This window comes from Hakea prostrata, chromosome 6, assembly GCF_041222555.1.
Source record: "Hakea prostrata isolate BN-2017 chromosome 6, UWA_Hpros_2, whole genome shotgun sequence".
NCBI lineage: Eukaryota > Viridiplantae > Streptophyta > Magnoliopsida > Proteales > Proteaceae > Hakea > Hakea prostrata.
In genome coordinates this window covers 869,094-891,196 of record NC_142605.1, presented here as the reverse complement: position 1 = coordinate 891,196, position 22,103 = coordinate 869,094, and the positions used below count along the sequence as shown (strand labels likewise).

The 22,103-nt window shown below is 40.7% G+C and overlaps 2 pseudogenes; one reads left to right on the top strand and one right to left on the bottom strand.

The window, feature by feature from the left end:
* Positions 1-12,811: 12,811 nt before the first annotated feature.
* On the bottom strand, positions 12,812-13,339 carry LOC149012081 (SKP1-like protein 1A pseudogene; annotated as a pseudogene).
* Positions 13,340-13,347: 8 nt separating this feature from the next.
* LOC149012080 (ATP-dependent RNA helicase DEAH13-like) lies at positions 13,348-21,747 on the top strand (annotated as a pseudogene).
* Positions 21,748-22,103: the final 356 nt, after the last annotated feature.

Below are 22,103 nucleotides of genomic sequence, written 5' to 3'. Positions count from 1 at the left end.
CTAAAGCGACATTCCGTCCTTCTGCCTGCTCCCGTATTCCTCGTACTCCAACAATAGCTCTATCAACTTCTGAACAAGTGAGTTTTTGTTTTTGATTACTCATCTCTTTCCCCACTTCCCCCCCTGAGTAAACTGCACAGTAGTAATACTTGGGGTTTAGTTAATCGGGTTTGTCAGAAGTGATAGAGAACTAGGGTTTTCCCTTTTTTCTTTGTGTCGTCGTTGGATTTCTGTATTAATACGGCTTTTCTGTTTGCATAGTGGCTCTCAAGATCAACCCGAACTTTATCAGAGCGAAATCTAGCAAGAAAATCGTTCCGTCGGCGGTGGTTGGGGCCAGTGAGGTGGTTTCAGCTAGTGAATCCTCCAAGCGTAAGGCGAATGCTGTTGGTGAATCTTCAAGTCAGATTCCCACAGTTTCTATTGATGCCGCCCCTACGCTTCTTTTGCCGGAAGTGATCGCTCGTCTTTCCCAGGAAGATCTTGATCACTCAATTGTTAATGGCGCTGCTGACGCCCCTGCTGCAGAGACTGTTGGTGCACCCCCGAAGGAGACTCTTCGGGCATCTGAGGCAACTATGTTGGCATCTGATGAAGGTGTGGTCCCAGCAGGTGCTGCTCCTATTTCCAACTCTAGTGCTTGTTTGGCATCCTCTTCCTCTCCTTTGGAGTTGGAGGATTTTGCCACTAGGAAGAGCCGTCGGGTGACAGGTGATGCAGCTCATCCTTCTCATCCTTCGCCTGAATTAGTGTCAAACGAGTTTGACAGAGTGTTGGAATGGTGTACTGCTGCTCGAATGACTTCTGAGAGCGCAGTTCTTTCCAAACTTCCAGATGAAGTCTTTACGAAGTCACTGGTGATGTAAGTCTTTCTTCATTATCTTTCGATTCTGAAAAATTACTCTTCTGCTCCTTTTTAACTCGGAAGTTGTTTGTAGGAGTCTTACTGGTAACTTCCACAACCAAGTGGAAGCAGTTTCTAGGCTCCGTAGGTTGAGCAATGAAGTTTCCAGGCTTCGGGAAATCTCTGAAGCTAAAGATGCCGAGATTGCTTGCCTTCGGAAACTAGCTTGGGAGGTGGCAGGAGAAAAGAATTCAATGATCGGTCGTCTTCAGTCGGACTTGGATGATGCCAGGGAGAAGATCCGGCAACTGGAGCGAGTAGTTGGAAAGTCAGGAGCCAAAGGATCTGAAACGTTACCTCAAAGGCAAGCTGTCGTTCCTTTGCCCGAATCCCTTCCAACTGATGTTCGCAGAGCCTGCGTCTTCAAGTATTTACGCAGTAAGCCCTTTGTTGATATGCTGAATGCTTATAACTTGCAGGCGTACCGGGATGGTGAGAACAAAGTATGGGAATCAATATTAAGGAAGGATCCTCATTTTGATACGACTCCCTACAATGCTGTTTGCCATCCTGAAGTATTTACCGACCTGGGTATTCCTCCTCCTGACTGGACCAAAGATAAGATTGATCCTCTACCTTCCGATCCAGATATTATGCATTATCTGGAAGATTCTCCTGTTTATTCTCCCCTGGAAGCAGTCAATTATGACGAGCTCGTCTTGAATGCAAGTTTGGTCGAGGACCATACTTCTCCTGGACAAGCTGGACAAAGAGTATGAAATTGCGGAGGATTTTGTGCATACCGAAACATTTTTTGTAATCCTCATTTCTCCTCTTCTTTTCCTTGAATCCACACCAATGGTTGACTCATATGTTTATTCTAGCAAAGTCGTGTCGATCTTGTATAACTTCTTAACAATCACTGATGATGACTTTCTTTTTTGACCGAAGATTGTATCCAGCTCTTGTAATTGTTTTGATACTAGCCTCTTTCAATCTTTTGAAGAAATAAGAAATTAACTTCATCTTGAACTTTGCTAGCCACTTGAATCGCTGTTGAATTAGGCCTTAGTTGTTTGAAACAATGCCTGTACTTAAAGATTTCCGGAGAAATACAATAAGTCTGAGAAGGAACTCACTCGGGTTTTAAACCGATGCCTTTACTTAAGGATTTCCGGAGAAATACAATAAGTCTTAGAAGGAACTCACTCGGGTTTTAAACCGATGCCTTTACTTAAGGATTTCCGGAGAAATACAATAAGTCTGAGAAGGAACTCACTCGGGTTTTAAACTGATGCCTTTACTTAAGGATTTCCGGAGAAATACAATAAGTCTGAGAAAGAACTCACTCGGGTTTTAAACCGATGCCTTTACTTAAGGATTTCCGGAGAAATACAATAAGTTTGAGAAGGAACTCACTCGGGTTTTAAACCGATGCCTTTACTTAAGGATAATTCAAAAATTCAATAAGTCTTGAAGGAACTTACTCGGGTTTTAAACCGACGCCTTGCAAAAGGAACTCACTCGGATTTTCATCCGAGCCTCGACTTAAGAAAGTCCGAAAAAATTCCATAAGTGTTGAAGGACCCACACGAATTTTCATCCGATGCCTTATAGTTGGATCTTGTTCTTGAATGTGGTGTATGATGCCCCCCAATCAAAAGATAGTTTGTTGAAAGCCAAAAATTGCATTGATTGAGTTGAAAATGATTACATTGCGAGCAAAATTGAAATCATCCTCAAGGATAAAACTTTTTAAGATGCCTAGCATTCCACGAACGATCCAACTCTTTCTGGGTGTTGATGTTCTTCAGCCTGTAAGCTCCTAAACCAACTGGTTTTACAACCATATAAGGTCCTTCCCAGGAAGGGTCCAATTTTCTTTGGTGACGCGGGTCGGAAGCTAGTGTGTTTCTCAACACCAAATCTCCGGCTAAGTACCGACAATTCTTCACTTGAATATTATAATGAGACGCTATCCTTCTTTGATAATGTTGAGTTCGTGCTATTGCCTTTGCCCGAACTTTGTCCAACAGATCAAGACTATCAAGCAGTCCTTGTTCATTTGCTTTTTCCTCGAACTCACGATCCCGTAATGTCCCCGCCATTATCTCCACTGGTGCCAATGCTTCGGATCCATATGCCAACCTAAATGGAGTTTCTCCTGTGGGTGTTCAAACCGTAGTTCTATAGGCCCACAGTACATTATGAAGTTCTTCGACCCAAGAAGCTTTGTCAGCTTCGAGTCTTTTCTTTATTCCTTCCAGTAGCGTTCGGTTAGTAACCTCTACCTGTCCATTGCTCTGGGGCTATGCCACTGAGGACAATGCTCGATCATATATGTTCCGCAAAATTCCACAAATTGCGGACAGTCGAACTGAGTACCATGGTCAGTGACGATAATCTTTGGAATCCCAAAGCGATATATGATTGATTCAAGCACGAATTTCTCCACTTTTTTCTCAGTAATTGCTGCCAGTGCACTGGCTTCAACCCATTTCGTGAAGTAATCAATTGCTACTATCAGATATTCCCGTCCGCCTGACGCCTTGGTGAATTTGCCCATGATATCAATTCCCCACATCGCAAAGGGAATGGGATCTAGAATTAAAGTCATGGTTTCCGCCGGGCGCTTCGATACTGTAGCATGAATTTGACAGTTACCACACTGATGAACATATTCCATAGCAGCCTCTTGGACCTTAGGCCAATAAAACCCAAGTCTCAGAATTTTGTGAGCCAGGGCTCGTCCACCCATGTGAGCTCCACAAATTCCTTCATGCACTTCAGCCAAAGCTGATTTTGCTCCTTCGAGGCCTATACATCTCATAAGGGGTCCAGAATAAGATCTTTTGTATAGTCTCCCATTCTGAATGACAAATCTAGCTGATTGAATCTTGATCAACTTTGCCTCTTTATGATCCTCAGGTAATTTATCATCTCTCAGATACTCAGTTATCGGATCCATCCAGCAACGCTCTACTTCAATATAAGAAATTTCTTTCTCATGATAACTTGGAAAAGTTATCTCTTCAATATAGACCGAAGGGTCTAGATTCTTTTCTTTAGCATTGGCTAGTCGGGATAGCTCATCTGCCACTGAATTTTCATTCCTCGAAATCTGAGATATCTTCAAATTCCGAAATTGGTTTTGAAATGCCTGCACTATCTCTTGATATTTCTGCAAGCGAGGTTCTTTAATACCATACTCCCCCTGGACTTGGTTGACTATAAGTTGAGAGTCACTTTAAATAGTAACATCTGCAATAGACAATGCTTTTGACAACCGAAGTCCAGCTATCAGAGCCTCATATTCTGCTTCGTTATTACTTGCTTCAAACGCAAATCTCAAAGCATATCGAATAATAAATCTTGCTGGACTTTTTAATAGAATTCCAGCTCCTGCTCCATCTTTATTACTCGAATCATCCACATATACCTCCCAAGTGGTTGGTATAATGGGATCCTCGATGGTGGGTTCCACCGGTGCAGTAGTTTCCACTACAAAATCGGCTAATGCCTGAGCCTTGATTGCAATTCTGGGCTTAAAGCTCACTTGGAACTCACTGAGTTCAATTGACCAGGACACCATCCTTCCAGACATCAGGTTTATTAAGAACTTTACTAAGAGGAAAAGTTGTAAATACCTCAATTGGATGAGCCTGGAAATATGGCCTTAGCTTCCTGGCAGCCATCATGAGAGCCAGAGCCTGCTTCTCAATCTGCGAATATCTTGTCTCCACATCTAGCCACACGTGGCTTACATAGTAGATCGGCCACTGTTTTTTATCTTTTTCACGAACAAGTACCGTACTGACCGCTGAAAGGGACATCGCTAGATATAGCTGTAATATTTCCCCCTTCTCTGGTCTGGACAAGATCGGTGGTTGTCCGAGCGCTTCTTTTAACTCCTCGAAAGCTTTCTGGCACTCTTCAGTCCATTTTGCTTCCTTGCTGCCCTTCAAGTCTTTAAGTGCCTTGAAGAAAGGCAAACATTTTTCTCCAGAGTTGGAGATGAATCGATTCAAAGTAGCAACTCTCCCTGTTAAACACTGCACATCACGAACAGTTTTGGGAGCCTCCATATCAACCAGAGCTTGTATTTTGGAAGGATTAGCCTCAATTCCCCTCTGTGATACCATGAAGCCCAAAAATTTGCCCGAGGAGACTCCAAAGGAGCACTTTTCTGGGTTTAACTTCATTTGATACTTTCGCAGTACTGAGAATACCTCAGTCAAATCTGCAATATGATTTGCTTTTGTAAAGCTTTTCACTAGCATGTTGTCAACATAAGCTTCAACATTCTTTCCTATCAGCTCTTTGAAGATCTTGTTGACGGCCCTCTGATATGTTGCTCCTGCGTTCTTCAGGCCAAAAGGCATGACCTTATAATAATAGCTTTCATGATCAGTCATGAAAGCCGTAAACTTCTCATCCTCCTTATTCATAAGGATCTGATTATACCCTGAGTAGGCATCCATGAAACTTAAAGTTTCATACCCTGCAGTCGCATCTATCAAGAGGTCAATCCGAGGCAACGGATAGCAATCTTTAGGGCAAGCCTTGTTAAGATCTGTGTAGTCTGTACACATCCTCCACTTCCCATTCACCTTTTTTACCATTACCACGTTGGCCAACCAAGTTAGGCATTCAATCGGTTCTATGAAACCAGAATTCTTGAGTTTTTCAACTTTGCTACGAACGGCTTCATATTTTTCAATGGAGAAGTTTCTCCTTTTCTGTATCACTGGTTTTGCCTTAGGATCTATCCAGAGTTTGTGCTCTGCAACGGCCCGATCGATTCCTGGCATGTCCTCAGCAGACCATGCAAATACATCTTTATTCTGTTGAAGAAATAACTTCAACTTATCTTTAAATTCCTCCAGCTGTTCAGACCCGATATAAGTAATCTATTTCTCATCCTCGGTACACAGCTGGATTTGTTCCAGCTTCTCCACTGGTTCGGGTCTTTGCATCTCTGCCTCTTCCCGATCGTCTCGAACTTCTATAGGTAGGGCAGTTACCTTCCTCGGGCCCTCCTTGTCTTTTAAATAGGCAACGTAACACTGCCGAGAGATCTTCTGGTCAAAGGAGACTTGACCAATTCCCATATCAGTCGGGAATTTTATCTTCAGGTGTTTTGTCGAAACAATAGCACCTAGCTTGGATAAAGATGGTCGCCCGAGGATCATATTATAAGCTGGCAGTTCCCGAACCACCAAAAAATTGATTCAGACGGTTTTTTCCTTAGGAAAACTTCCAATAGATAAGTCCAACTGGACCGATCCTTCAGCCACTGCAGATGACCCTGCAAAACCATATAGATGTGTGGATGAAGGTTTCATCAAGTCCTGATCCACCTTCAATTTTTGATACACTTTGTAAGAAATTAGGTCAGCTGCAGACCCTGTATCAACCAAAACTCTATGCACTTCCTGACGTGCAATCTTGACCTTGATGACTAGGGCCTCATCATGAGGTAAACAAACATCTCTTTGGTCCTCCTCGCTAAAGGTGATAGAATCTTCATCATTCAGCTTCTTCCGCTTCTGCGTCTCTCCGGTTCCAACAAATTTGGATTTTGTTTTCAGACTCCGGAGTGATTCGGGCTCTGGTCCCTCGAGGATGGTAAGGATCGGTGACCGAGTAGCTTCAATCACCTCCTTACCCTTCTTAGACTTCGGGGCCTCCCTTGATCGTTCCGAACTAACTGAACAATCCCTTTTTGGAGCAGCCGTACGTGGCTCACGCTGCTCACGTGGCTCCTCCCTCCTTCTGCTAACAAAACTGGACAGATGTCCCTGAGATATTAATCTCTCAATATTAGCTTTCAGATGACGACAGTCATTAGTATAATGACCATAGTCCTTGTTGAATCGGCAATACTTTTCTCGATCCTGCTGCTCTCCGGGTTTCAAAAGAATTTTAGGCGGCCACTTCAAGATATTTTTTCTTTTGATGATATTTAAAATATCAGCTCGAGGAACATTCAATGGAGTGTACTCACTTTTACCGGGAGACCTTTGGCGCCAAGCCTGAGATTTTCCAACCCGATCACGGACATTTTTCTTTGGCTTCTCGTCTCGCTCAGAGCCTTACGTTCCTTATTGGAGACTTTATTATCTCCTTGGTGCGCGTCTAGAATCTCCATAACTTCAGCTTGCTTCTGGCATCTCTGTACCAACTCAGCATAAGTCGCAGGCATATCCTGTAGTAATAACTCCAAGAGTTTCCGATTAGTGAGTCCCGTGAATAGAGCAGTTTTGGCTACTTGCTCATCCAAATTTTCTATCTCCATCGTTACTTTGTTGAATCTTTTCAGAAACTCTCTGATTGATTCGTTCTTTCCTTGTCTGACAGTAAACAAGGTTTCTTCCGTTTTCTTGACCTGTATTCCACTCTGGAATCGCCCTATGAATTTGCACGCCAATTCATCAAAGTTTACGATCCTTCCAGAGGGAAGGTTTGAAAACCACTTTTGTGCTGCTCCAGTTAGAGATGAACCAAAAACCCTGCATAAAATTTCATCAGAATTACCTGAAACTGCCATGGTTTGTTGGTAATAGCCGATGTGAGCTGTTGGATCTCCGGAGCCATCGAATGTTGAAAAGGTAGGCAAACGGAAGTTATGGGGAAACTGATATCCCGCAATTGGATCGGCAAAGGGAGTCTTCCGAATGACTGAGTAAATATCCTCAGTTATTCTTCCCTTAGCCAACTGCCCTAATTTCTCATTGATGTTGGCCAATTCCTGACCAATCTGGGTCGGGTGATCTTCAGCAATATGATCACCACCTCGATTAACACGATCATCCCGTGCTACTCGATCATCACGAACAGCCCGTCCTTCCAGAGCATTCCGCTCGTCGCGAACTGCTGGATCATCACGAATGGTTCTTCTGACAGTGGGTGAGTGAGTTCTTACCCCTGTATCCAACCTTGTATTTGAATCAGTTGTACTCTCTTGCGGTCTGTTGAACCGATCGTCTCGCCTAGGTTGATCATCAATCCTCCTAGGTCCTCGGTCTCCTTCACGAAAATTCTGACCGATATTTCGGTCTTCAGCCAATCTCTGATCACGTGGCAATGCACGTCTCCCTGAATCGCGTTGATCAAGTTCTTGTGGTAAAACCACTCGTCTGGTGAGCATGCGGAGTGCTTGGCTCACCTCCAAGAGTTGAATCTTTACCTGATCCAATTGATCTTGGAGTGTATCAGGAGGAGGATTACGTCCTCCCTGGCCACCATCTACCTCGATAGGATTTTGGCTTCCCTGGGGAATATCTGGATTATTCGCTCCAGGGATCTGAACACCGGAATTGCGCTGTGCAGCGGCTGCTGATCTAGTCACCATGGCTTTTCAAGTCGGTTCCCACAGACGGCGCCAAATGATGCGTCCAAAATCTGCTCAGCCCTTAGATCTCCTCGTGATGACCTGCAAAACGAAAGCGTCAGATGTGGCCCGACCGCTGGGGTCGGGAGTCCACCTCCGAAGGCTAAGTCAGTTGATGAACTTAATCACAAACGGCTCTACTAGAAGTACAGAGCTAAGGAATGAAGAACTGGGAAAGGTGATCTAGATCGTAAGCCACTGATAGTTTAAGTCTATCAGTATGTATCTGGACCTGAGTCTCAGATTGTATGTTTTTCGATCCCCTCACCTCGTATGGTAGTGAGGTTTATATAGAGTGTACCTTCGAATCTCCTTCGTTGGATGCACTTGAGCCTTCTTCGGGTAGTCGTTGGATCTTAGCAGATAGATCCGTTGAGGAATAGACTTCTACTAGTTTGGACTAGTAGAGGACTCCTGAGATAACTCTTTAGGTTATGCGATGATTATCCCTTCGATAATGATTAGCCGCTGCCGTCAATTCGAGTCTACCATCATTAGGGTAATTACCCTAATCCATAAGTAGGATTAGGGCGTGCTTGTAGCTGAATCAGTTTTCTTCTTCAGCAAGCCATCTTCTGGATCCGGTTCGCTCGGGAGGGTGTCGGTTCCCTCTGCCTCGACCGGGGTCGAGGGTCGAACCAGGTATGAACCCGGTTTGATCATAATTTCTTCGTATCAGGGTGAAACAGACGGAGATGATGTATAAACGTTAGCAAAAGTTAATTAAGTGGAAATATGTTGTGGGTCCTAAGATCAACAAGATTATGAAGAAATGAGCTCATAAAAGTGAAAGGTTACTTGCTCGACGATCATCATTGTCCAGTTTTGAAGTTGAGGGGGACTTAAGAACACATTCTGTTGACTTAAGTATGAGAGGTTGCTCCTGTAAGGTGTGGGATATGACAGGTTTGCCTTGTATTCATGCATCTGCTGCAATTGCAAAAATTCATGGACAACTTTTATCTTGTGTTTCACATGAATATCATAAAGAGAAGTATGCACAAGTTTATGCACTACCAATTAATCTTGTCCCTAACTATGATATGTCATTGAAATCTCTTGCCGGAGATGCTTACATTGTTGTGAAGCCTCCTATAATTCGTAAACGGGCAGGTCGATGAAAGAGACAACGTATAGAATCTCAAGAAGTGGAGAAGCGATCTCAACATTGCAGTAGATGTGGGGATCATACGCATAATAGGAGGTCCTGTATGGAGGCGATATAACTTCCTATGCATGTGGTTAGTGAATTTTAATAATTCCAAAGAGTAAAAAAAAGTTTAAAATGTTGGTTTATTCTAATTTTTGTAATCCCGTCTAGATGAGTTTTAACTCAGTTAATAATCTTACATGCAGGAAGACGTGCAGTTTTTGTGTTTTCTTGAGATCCTATGCAATTGAGGTGTCCCAAACAATGAGGCTTATTACATGTTCTTATGGAGAGCTAGCCGTCAATCTGAAGCATCTCAATGATGTCTTAGTCCTTCCCTTCATAGTGATGAAGTTGTCACCGATGAGTTTCCAAGCGATACATATGCTTTAAGCATGGAGTCTTGAGGTATGCAATATGATGTGAATCAAAATGATTTAGTTGAGTTAAAAATTATAATATGAATCATGTTTGGCTGCATTATTTGTTTGTGTATTAACCAAGTAATTCTTGAATAAAGTCAAATTAGTGTAAATGAATGCTTGTATGATAGGATATTTTTTTTTTTAATTTTTTTTTTTTTATAATTTAACGCAAAGTTTCTATCTTGTAGATTGACATGAAGCTCAATGGGTTTTTTTGTGTGAATATTATGAAGGACTTGTTCGCCATTGTTGATCCTCCTAACAATCAAACTGCTTGTTGCTAAACGTTCCTCTTATGTATTAGCACAATGGTTGTTTTTTATAGATATATTTTGTATTGGATAAAGCATTTGTGGTCTGTACAAACAATACCATTATGAAATGTAAAAAGTGAAGTTTTAGTTGTTGATGCCTTCTAAGTGGTTTTCAAATGTATTTCTGTTTTGTCTTTTTGTTTAGGTTTTGAGATCTAACATGTGTTTGCTTTAGGTGAATCCTTAGCTCAAACAGAAGAGCACCTGAGAATTATCCAGGAGATGATGGTTCAACCCCATCAGGATTTTTGTTGTTAATTTTGTGAAGCATATTTATTTGGTTACCAATTGGGTGTCTCATAAGATTGAGTTTTCTGTTTATTCATTTCTATTAATATGAGATGATAATGGTCAAATCTCTTTTTTCATATTTATTTGGTCATCAATTTCTTGTTCTTTTATGTTAGAAGTGATGCATTTCTTTGGGTTTTAGGAGGGTGATTGCATACAAATGTGTTACGGACTAACAGGCTGATGTAGGATTGTGTTCTTTTTCTTTCATTTTAGCACTTCATCTGTTGACAACTACTAAAAGGAAAATTTTATGTCTTATGGGGGGGGGGTGCTTAAAGTGACCTTTGAGTTGAGCGTGCGAAAATCATTATTCATCTATTAGGTTACTATTTGATTTATGGCTAGGATGATTACATTAAGAGCTTTTTCATTGTTGGGAAATGCCATGTCAACATTTGCCACATCAGCCTCCATCAGTTTTGATGATGACAAACACAATCTACTAATGTCTTCATTAAGATGTGTCTTATCCAGCTCATCACTAAAATGGATCTCGATGCAATGTGACTGGACCAAAACCTTACCGGATACTTGAGCTTAAGTCAAGTCAAGCTATGTTAGACAAAGAACCAAAGTCAAGATGAGTATCAAATCCAATGCATAAGATCAAGCCGAAGATCAAGACTTAGTTTGAATTAGGGCTTAGGACACTCTCGCATACACGCATATGAAAATTCATTGATAATATGTAATTCATGTCACTAGATTGACCTAGGACATGTTAGTAAGGTGTATGAGGCTTAGGTTTGACCAAAAAGTCCAAAAACCTAAGCCAAATCCAAGTCCCAAATCAATGAGGCAAACTGTGCACCAGACGGTCGACCATCTAGTTTGCTGACATACTTTTTAAAATCATGGTAGGCCAGACGGAATTTCCATCTGGCATACGGAATTCCCTCTGGGCTATGTAAGCCAGACGGACGACCGTCTGGTCATGGCTTATAATGGCTAGTTTTTGAGACGGACATCCATCTAAGAGACAGACGACCATCTTGAGTAAAATTTCACTGAAAATTTTATATCCCTTGGAGGTTGGACCGTCTAGAGTAAAATTTCTCTCTTCCAGATTTGTTTTCAGTTTTTATCATTGCTATTATATATATATTCTGATATTACATTTGATTCAAGTTAGCTTCTTGTTCTTTTTCTTGTTATTTGGCAGCAAAATTTGCTTCTTGATATAAGCGGCAACCAAACAATTAACTTGATCCATAAAATCTGAATATTTATACAGAATCACTAAAATTGTAATTCAATGGTTAACTGTGTCTTGTTTTGTGCCTTTCAAGCATACATGAGACGATCTGAATTATTCTCTTGCCCATTTATTCCCAATAAACAAGTTTCTGAGAGGGGTTGACTGAGCATCAGTATAAGTGATTTCATGCCCTGCTCAGAATTCTCTGTCCCCCAAGAAAAGGAAAAAAGATCCAGTCGTACCAGATTGGGAAATACAAACTCTAATAACATGAACAACCATTAGCATTCAAATTACCTAGTAGATGTAACTAATTGTAAATCTAGGGGTCGATATGTAATTTGCGCTTTTGAATGTTAAACCCTAAACCTCATTAGAACCCTGTTAAATGTAACTAGGGGAATTCGGATCAGATAGTAGTAATACCATATCCACATCCTATTATATTTGGACGGATTCGGATAATATCCTATCGGTTTCCGGACGAATTCTGTTGGATTCGGATGATAATCGGATAATTATTTTCTTAAGTAGATGCTTCTAAATGGACATAAATACATATTTAACACAAGTTTTCGACTCTTGTTTACATCTTTACCATTTAATTTGTGAGGGCTAGATTTGAAATTTAAGAATTTAGCAACTTGGATAGCTATTTTAATAGAAAATCTAGAAAAATAGTCAAAATATCATAGGTAATTTTTTTTATAAAAATAAGAAAAATAAATCTAAATAAGTAACTTAATCGGATAATTTTATCGAATGGAAAATAATCGGTAAGAAAGGGGTATACCATATCCGCATCCTATTAGTAATCGGACGGATTCGAATACCTCTAAATGGATGCAGATGCGAATTCGGAAGCGGATTTTGGTTATCCATTTACACCCCTAAATGTAACTAGTATGTAAGGGCAAAAAAGTCATTCCATGTGAATCTTAATCGTCTTGAGGGATTGCCTTGCGTTTAAGAGGTGGTGTAAAGAAATTCAATGAAAAAAAAGAAAAAGACAATTGCACCTTCACTATGAATCAAAATCAGCATAAAGCAATAAAAAAAAGAATCTGAACGACTTTTAACCAACTAACATTATCACTAACTGAACCAAAATTAAATGTCAATACAATTATATCCCTAACCTATCAATGATACTAAAATTTACTATCTAATTTGTATAATTCCATGTATTTCATTCACTCGAAAACCCATTGATTCTCTTTTCGGATGTTCTCTTCTTCTTCTGGATCAAAATCATTCTTGATGTTGAAAGCTTCTTGAATTGCTTCCACCATTTTCCCCTTAATCGTACTTGCTGCTTTTTCTACTGTCAAATCCAACAGGCCTTTGATATCTAAATAATTTGCAGCTACCATGAGATGATACAGAACCTCTTGATCAATATCCATATACTTTGCTTCCCAATTCTTCAAATCTTCAACTAAATTCTGATCCGAATGATCATCATCTTTGGCTACTTCTTTACCCTTCTTATCACAATCTGATCGGTCGTCATTGGCGTGGGCGTGTTTGTTGCAATACTCGAGTACCCTTGGGAGAATTTGAGAGCTGATGTTGGGTACTGGTATCACCATATCATCATCACCAACACATTCATCTTCTAGGAAATTCTTGATGGTGTTAGATAGAAGAGCCGCCGCACGATTGATTACAAAAGTATCATTCTTGGCGCTCTTCAGAAGAAATTTTCCGGAAGAAGACATTGTTAGTGATGAAGATTGTGAAAGAACACTTGAAATTGGTGTTGAGTCCCTTCTCAAACAATTCACCCAAAAAGGATTACGTGACAGCAAAGAAAAGAACGAACTGGGAAACGAAATAGTCTGAAGTGAGAATGAGTAAATAACGAATTTCAGTAATCTATTTATAGGAAAATCTTGCGGGAGAGTCTGAGGAATATTAGGACTAGGATGTTGAGTCTGTGGAATATTAGGGAACAGACAGATTTAGTTCATATGATGAGGATCACGATGTTCATGATGAAGAATTCGACAATTCTGATGATTCGGGAACAGATAGTGAGTTGGAAGTTGATATTGATTTTGAAGGTTAACTAAAATATGAAAATCATGTGAAAGATGATAAGCATTTTGATGTTCTTGGAGAACATGGTGTTGTATAGTCTTTGTCTCACATCTAGTAGAAGTGGGAGTTGTTATCCCACATCGAAAAGAAGTGGGAGTTTGTTGAGAGTTTTAGTCCCAGTTCGAGTAGATGTGGGAGAAGGTAGGATGGGGAGAGACTATAAAAGGATGCCTCCCCCTCCACATGTAAATCATCCCAAAATCTTCCTTCTTGTATATTTCTTTATCTATAGTGGAGTTTTCTCTCTTGCCCGTGGTTTTTTCCCTTTAAAGGTTTTCCACATAAATTCTTGTGTTCTTCTTTTCTCTTATTTGCTGATTGTTTTATTCGGTGGGTTTTTCATAACCCAACAGTGGAATCAGAGCAAGGTTTTGTTTTCATCCTACAGAGCTGCTGCAGAAATTTTTTGAAGTCGCTATTCACGTGTTTGTTTTCTTTTCGGGTATCTTGGAAAGTTATATTGGGTGATTAAGTACATGTCTAGGAAAATTTTGTCTAAGGAGTCTGGTATTTAAGCAGACCGGTTGTGTCCCTCCAATCTTTCTTGAAAATTTCCCTGGTGTACTTTGGTTCAACAATATACCAGTTGGAGGTAACCTGAGGAGATATTTTTCACGTGAAATAGTGGGAGTTATTCTGTAGTCAACAACAGTTCGTGATAGAAGCAATGGCATCAAGGATCAACATCGGCAAGTTTGACGACACAAAATTCTCATTATGGAAGATGAAGATGAAGGCATTATTGATAAAGGATAACTGCCTAGAAGCCATCAATAATTGGCCAGCGGAGATCACAAATAACGAAAAGTGGAACATAATAGATGCAATGGCCATTTCCAATTTGCATCTGGCATTATCTAATGATATTTTAGCGGGCATAGAAAAGAAGAAAACTGCTAAGGAGGTTTAGGATCATCTCATCAAATTGTATGAAGCTAAGTCACTTCACAACAAAATTTTCTTGAAGAGAAAGTTGTATACTTCACGGATGTCAGAATCTACATCAGTTACAGAGCACATACATACATAATGTTACACCACAAGAACGTGTTGAAATTTTACTCCAAAGTCTTCCAGATTCATATGACCAAGTCATCATCAATTTAACCAGTAATATCCTCTCTGATTATATGGTATTTGATGATGTCGTTGCTGCAATTCTTGAAGAAGAAAATAGATGAAAAAGCAGGGAAGATAGACAGGCAAGCTCACAACAAGCGAAGCTTCTGTCTATGACGCGAGGAAGGTCAATGGAACGTGATTCCAATGGGAGTCACAATCAAGGGAGGTCAAAATCCAGGGGTAAGAAGAATTTCAAGTGTTGTAATTGTGGCAGAATGGGACACTTCAAAAATGAGTGTCGATTCAAAAAGGGTGTAGATAAGGCAGAAACATCTCAAGGGTGCGTTGCTAAAGGAGAAATCATTTATAGCGAAGCAGCAATGGTATCCAAGGATAGATTGGAGCACATTGATGCTTGGATCTTGGATTCGGGAGCAACATGGCACATGACTTCTCGCAGAGATAGTTTCACACTTATAAACCTATCTCTACAGGGTCTGTATACATGAGAAATGATCATGCCTTTGAGATTGTTGGAAGTGGCACCATAAAATTAAATATGTATGATGGTATGATATGCACTATTCAAAATGTGCGGCATGTGAAGGGCCTAAAGAAGAATCTATTGTCTTTGGGATTGTTAGATGAAATTGGGTGCAAGACCCGCATCCAAAATGGAATGATGAGAATCGTCAAAGGAGCGCTAGTTGTAATGAAGGCTGAAAGGGGCGCTGCAAATTTGTACAAATTAATGGAAGAAACGTGTCTGGAGGCAGAAGCATTAGTTGCATCAACCGGTACTGCGGAAGAGATGACAAAAGTGTGGCATCAAAAGTTGGGCCACATGTTAGAGCAAGGGTTGATGGTTCTCGCCGAACGAAAATTACTCCCGGGCCTCACAAAGGTTTCATTACCCTTTTGTGAGCACTATGTTACAAGTAAGCAACATAGATTGAAGTTTAATGCATCTGCTTCCAGGAGTAAAAGTATTCTGGAATTAGTTCATTCTGATGTTTGGCAAGCACCTGCTACATCTCTGGGAGTAGCAAAGTACTTTGTATCTTTTATTGATGATTATTCCAGAAGATGTTGGGTGTTTCCTATCAAGAAGAAGTCAGATGTGTTTTCAGTTTTCAAAACATTTAAAGCTCAAATTGAAGAAAAACTGAGAAGAAAATCAAGTGCCTCAGGACGGACAATGGCGGAGAATATACAAGGGATGACTTCATTGAGTTTTGTAATCAAGAAGGCATCAAAAGACAATTCACGATGGCTTACACTCCTCAACATAATGGAGTAGCAGAGCGGATGAATAGAACTCTACTCGAAAGAACGAGAGCCATGCTAAGAACTACAAGTATGGCTAAGTCCTTTTGGGCAAAAGCCGTAAACGCTGCTTGCTATGTGATTAATCGATCACCATCAAGATCGATTGATCTGAAGACACCAATGGAGATGTGGACTGGCAAGCCACAGTTGATTATTCACGCCTGCACACATTTGGGAGTCCTGTGTACGTGATGTATCATTCCCAAGAAATTTCAAAATTGGATCCAATATCCAGAAAGTGCAGATTCTTGGGATATGCTGATGGAGTCAAGGGGTATCGACTGTGGGATCCCATTGCCCATAAGGTCATCATCAACAGAGACATCATTTTTGCAGAAAATAAGCTGCAGAAGGAAGATGTGAGTAGCACTTCAATAGAAATTCCGGAGAGTACAACAGTTCAGGAGGAAGAGAAGTCTAATCCAGAAAATTCTTCTGGAGCAGAATCAGAAAACGAGGAACAAGTACCAGTTGAGTCTACAACTATAGAAGTTCAATGGTCAACTCGTGAAAGACATACACCAACTTTGGCATCTGATTATATTATGGAGAGCAATGTTGCATACTGTCTTCTAACAGAAGATGGAGAGCCATCAACATTCAAAGAAGCGATTGGTTTGCAGGTTGAACAAATCTCTATAAGGCTTAAAACAGGCGCCAAGATGTACGTATAAGAGATTTGATTCCTTCATATTGAGCCTTGGATACGACAGACTTGCTTCAGACCCTTGTGCGTATTACAAGAGGTTTGGTGGTGATGACTTCATTATTTTGTTGTTGTATGTTGATGATATGTTGGTATTAGGCCCCAACAAAAATCATACCGTAGAATTAAAGGCTCAGTTGGCTAGAGAATTTGAAATGAAGGACTTGGGACCCGCAAACAAGATTCTAGGGATGCAAATTCACCGAGACAGAAATAACAGGAAGATTTGGTTATCTTAGAAGAGTTACTTAAAGAAAATCTTGTGCCGCTTCAATATGCAAGACTGTAAGCCAGTTCCTGTTAATTTCAAGTTATCCTCAAGTATGTGTCCTAGCAATGAAGCAGAGAGGATGGAGATGTCTTGAGTACCATATGCATCAGCAGTGGGGAGTCTGATGTTCGCTATGATATGTACAAGACCAGACATTGCACATGCAGTGGGAGTGGTTAGTCGTCACATGGCGAATCCAGGAAGAGAGCATTGGATTACTGTGAAGAGATCCTAAGATATGTTAAAGGAACCTCGGATGCTGCTCTATGTTATGGAGGATCTGAATTTACTGTCAGAGGATATGTTGATTCTGATTTTGTAGGTGATCTTGATAAAAGGAGATCCACTACTGGCTATGTGTTTACAATTGCAGGAGGAGCTGTGAGCTGGGTATCAAAACTACTGACAGTTGTAGCACTGTCTACAACAGAAGCTGAGTATATGACAGCTACACAAGCTTGTAAAGAAGCAATCTGGATAAGAAGATTCATGGAAGAACTTGGGCACAAACACAAGAAGATTCTCTTGTATTGTGACAAGCAGAGTGCCTTAAACATTGCAAGGAATCCAGCTTTTCATTCCAAGACAAAACACATAGAAGTACAATATCATTTTGTTCGTGAAGTGGTGGAAGACGGAAGGGTGGATATGCAGAAAATCCACACGAAAGAGAATCTAGCAGATGCAATGACAAAGGCAATCAACACTGACAAGTTCATTTGGTACAGATCTTTGTATGGCTTGACAGAGATGTAGACAGCATGGTGGTGGCAAGATAGAAAATGGTGTGGAGATTAATTGGTTCTCAATCTAATTTCCAAGTGGGAGAAAAGTGGGAGTTGTTATCAAACATCGAAAAGAAGTGGGAGTTTGTTGAGAGTTCTAGTCCCAGTTTGAGTAGATGTGGGAGAAGGTGGGAAGGGGAGAGGCTATAAAAGGATGCCTCCCCCTCCACATGTAAATCATCCCAAAATCTTCCTTCTTGTATATTTCTTTATCTATAGTGGAGTTTTTTTTTTTCCTTTTAAGGGTTTTCCACGTAAATTCTTGTGTTCTTCTTTTCTCTTATTTGTTGATTGTTCTATTCGGTGGGTTTTTCATAACCTAGCACATGGAAGCCTTGCCTCATTGAAGGCTACTTTTGCAGCTTTGGCTGGCAATAATGCACCTAAATCAAATTCTGAGGGGAAATTGGATTCTCCCGTCACACTTGGTTCAGAAGGAAGTTTGAACCAATCTACATCTATTTCTATGAAAAAATGTGACATGGCAGTTGGTACTTGTGCTGGGTGCAATGTGTGTACGGCCTCTTTATGCCATGCTACTGCCAGCAGTGCAACTTCAGGTATTTGAAAAGGTTCCTGAAGGAGAGCGGCTTGTAGTGGTAGCTAGCTACCAATGTGGCTGAAACATCCTTAACTATTACAGGCATAAAGTACGTGGTTGATACCGGAAGAGAGAAGGTCAAGAATTACAATTCCTTTAATGGTATGGAAACATATGAGATACACTGGATAAGCAAGGCATCTGCCACCCAATGTGTAGGAAGAGCCGGCAGAACTGGGCCTCGCCACTGTTACCGCCTTTATTCTTTTGCAATTTTTGCAAACATATTTTTTGACTTTTCCATCCCAGAAATATCCAAAATACCTGTTGATGGTTGTTACGGTTATGAAAGATAGAGAAGGGATTGAGAGGGTTAAGAAAAGCAGAGCAGAAACAGAGGAGATGTAATTGAGAATAATTTCATTGATAGTCCTTACACTATTCATCTCTTCCTTATATAGTGGATTAGGGTCCAAACATCAAAAACCTAAAACAAAAAGTATTATGGAATATTCTATCTAATCATCAGCCAATCATTTTAATCCTCTGCAGCAATTTCAACCCTACCCTTTTACCATGTGATAGTCCTCAAGGTAATGTGGCTTCTTGATGTGGCGAGTTGACCTGCGGTTCCCACTTTCTTTATCAGCTATTAAGTAAATCGCATCCTCCCTTATGGTTTCATCTGTAACATTGCCGTACCCATCCAAGAGAACCTTGTCCTCAAGGTTCAATTCAGGAAATTCTTGGCGTAGAGATGCTAAGTCTATCCAAGTGGCCTCTTCAAGTTGTTTTCCCTCCCATTGGATCAAAACCTGTGGAATGCGATTCCCACGCACCAATCTCTCTCTTTGTTGCAGCACAACTACTGGTTTCAGCTGTGAAGTGGGTACTTCAGGCAATGATGTTGCCTCATTGGGTTCTCCAAGGCAGGGTTTAAGGAGGGAGATATGAAAAACTGGGTGAATTTGAGAGGACTCGGGTAGTTGTAATTCGTATGCCACTGTGCCAATCTTGCGAATGACTTAAAAAGGGCCGAAATACTTCCGAGATAGCTTGGAATGCCCTCTGCTCGTGACGGATCGCTGTCGATGAGTCTGCAACCGAACATAAACCCAATCCCCAACTTGATACACCTTGTCCACCCTATGTTTGTCAGCTTGATTTTTCATGCGATCCTGGGCCTGTCTAAGGTAGTGTTTGAGTTGGGAGAGAATGTCATCCCGACTTCGTAATTCCTGATCCACAGCATCGAGGGTTGATGTTCCTGGAAGGTACCGAGAGATTGTGGGAGGGGGGCGGCCATATAAAGCTTCAAATGGAGTGGTGCCAATAGCCGAGTGATAAGCCGTATTATACCAAAACTCAGCCCAACATAAGTACCCTTCCCACCGTTGGGGTTCATCTGCAGCAAAGCATCGTAGGTACATCTACAATCCTCAATTGAGAACTTCGGTTTGCCCATCACTCTGAGGGTGGTAAGCTGTGCTCATGGCTAATGTTGTGCCTTGTAATTTGAAAAGATCCTTCCAAAACTTACTGATGAACAGAGGGTCACGATCACTTACAATGGTTCTGGGCAGTCCATGGAGGCGTATGATTTCTTTAGTGAAGAGAGTAGCCACCTTAAAGCTGGCTAGAGATGCTAAGTCTATCCAAGTGGCCTCTTCAAGTTGTTTTCCCTCCCATTGGATCAGAACCTGTGGAATGCGATTCCCACAGAGCGCAGTTAGAGTCGCCCCCTGAGCGGCCGAATCGGTGCTCAGCTTCTTGACGGCTTCATCTAATTGCCGGATTCGAGTCCCTTCCACCATCCGGCAAGTCGGACCAAATGTTACCGTTGTGAAAGATAGAGAAGGGATTGAGAGGGTTAAGAAAAGCAGAGCAGAAACAGAGGAGATGTAATTGAGAATAATTTCATTGATAGTCCTTACACTATTCATCTCTTTCTTTATATAGTGGATCAGGGTCCAAACATCAAAAACCTAAAACAAAAGGTATCATGGAATATTCTATCTAATCATCAGCCAATCATTTTAATCCTCTGCAGCAATTTCAACCCTACCCTTTTACCATGTGATAGTCCTCAAGGTAATGTGGCTTCTTGATGTGGCGAGTTGACCTGCGGTTCCCACTTTCTTTATCAGCTATTAAATTAATCGCATCCTCCCTTATGGTTTCATCTGTAACAATGGTGTTGTCCTTCTCATGAAATCAATGGGCATTGATAAGGTGAGTTTAGTTTGTGTTTTTAGAGTTGGCATTTCTTTATAGTTTGTGTTTTTAGAGTTGGCATTTCTTTGCAGTGGTTGTATTGCAATAGCTTCATATATTATACATCTTGGGTAGGAATATGATGAAGATTCTAAACATCCATGCAATACCCATGGGATTTTGGGTGTATGTCACCAAAATTAAATTGATTCAACCAGATGGTCAGAATAATGCATCAGCAAGGGATTTAAGCTGATTAAATTCCCTTTTCCTTTTCTTTTCTTGCTTTTTTTTTTTTTTTTTTGGGGGGAAATCTTGGTAATACCTGCCACATCTTTTACAGTGGGTGCACCATGGTTCTTGTCTGGTCAATATGGCGGTAATATATGTGGTTGGCAATCCCTACCAATTCTACAGTAGCATAGTTCTATGATTTAATAATTATTTGCTTCTCTTTTTTCTTTTTTTCAATCACAATATCTAGTAATATTCATCCTTATTTATATTGGCTTATCCTTCATCCTTTGCTTTCATGTTGTATTCTCCAGGTTGCAAATTTCCCATTTCCATCTCCTCCAGATGCTAGATACCTTGGCAGAAGCTGAGTGCTGCCTAATGGCTCTTGAAGCACTTGATGGTCAAGGAAAGCTTACACCCCTTGGAAGGGCCATGGCAAAGTATCCAATGAGTCCACGTCATTCTCGGATGCTTCTCACAGTTATTCAGATTATGAAGAAAGTCCAGAGTTATCCAAGGGCAAATCTTGTTTTTGCTTACACAGTTGCTGCAGCCGCAGCTTTGAGCTTATCTAAGTCCTTTTATTATGCAGTTTGAGGGAAGCCACAATAATTCTGCTGACTTGGATAGGGCCTAGAAAACTGATACTGTTAATAAGCCAAAGATTCTGGACAAAGAAAATCTCAGGCAGAAGAAACTGAAAGAAATGGCTAAATTGGCTCTGCAACCCTAGTAGTGGTGCTCTAACAATAGTTTATGCTTTACAATTATTTGAACATGCAGCCAAGGGCGGATCCATTAAGGGGCCGAGGGGGGCCATGGCCTCGCGGATTTTGAACCTTTTTTTTATAATTCCATTAGTTTTTCATATTTTATATTAATTTTTTTTTCTAGTTTTTTTCTCTTCTCACATGTGAAATGTCACTGTTTGGCCCCCTCAATATTGAGAACAATTTTTAAAGGTAAAATAATGGGTATAACTGTCATCCCTAGTGAAAAACTAACTCCTCAATTCCTATTTATTCTCTCCTCTCTTCTCTCTCACATCTTTTGTTCATATTTATTCTCTTCTCTTTCTGTAAACGTGGGTTAAAGAAATTTTTGAAAAAAATCTTATTAGAAATTCAAAATGTTATTCCTAATTACAAACTAATTCCTCAATCCCTATCTATTCTCTCATATCTCTCGTCGCTCCTCTTTCTCCTCTTTTCTTCCTATTTATTCTCTTCCATTTCTT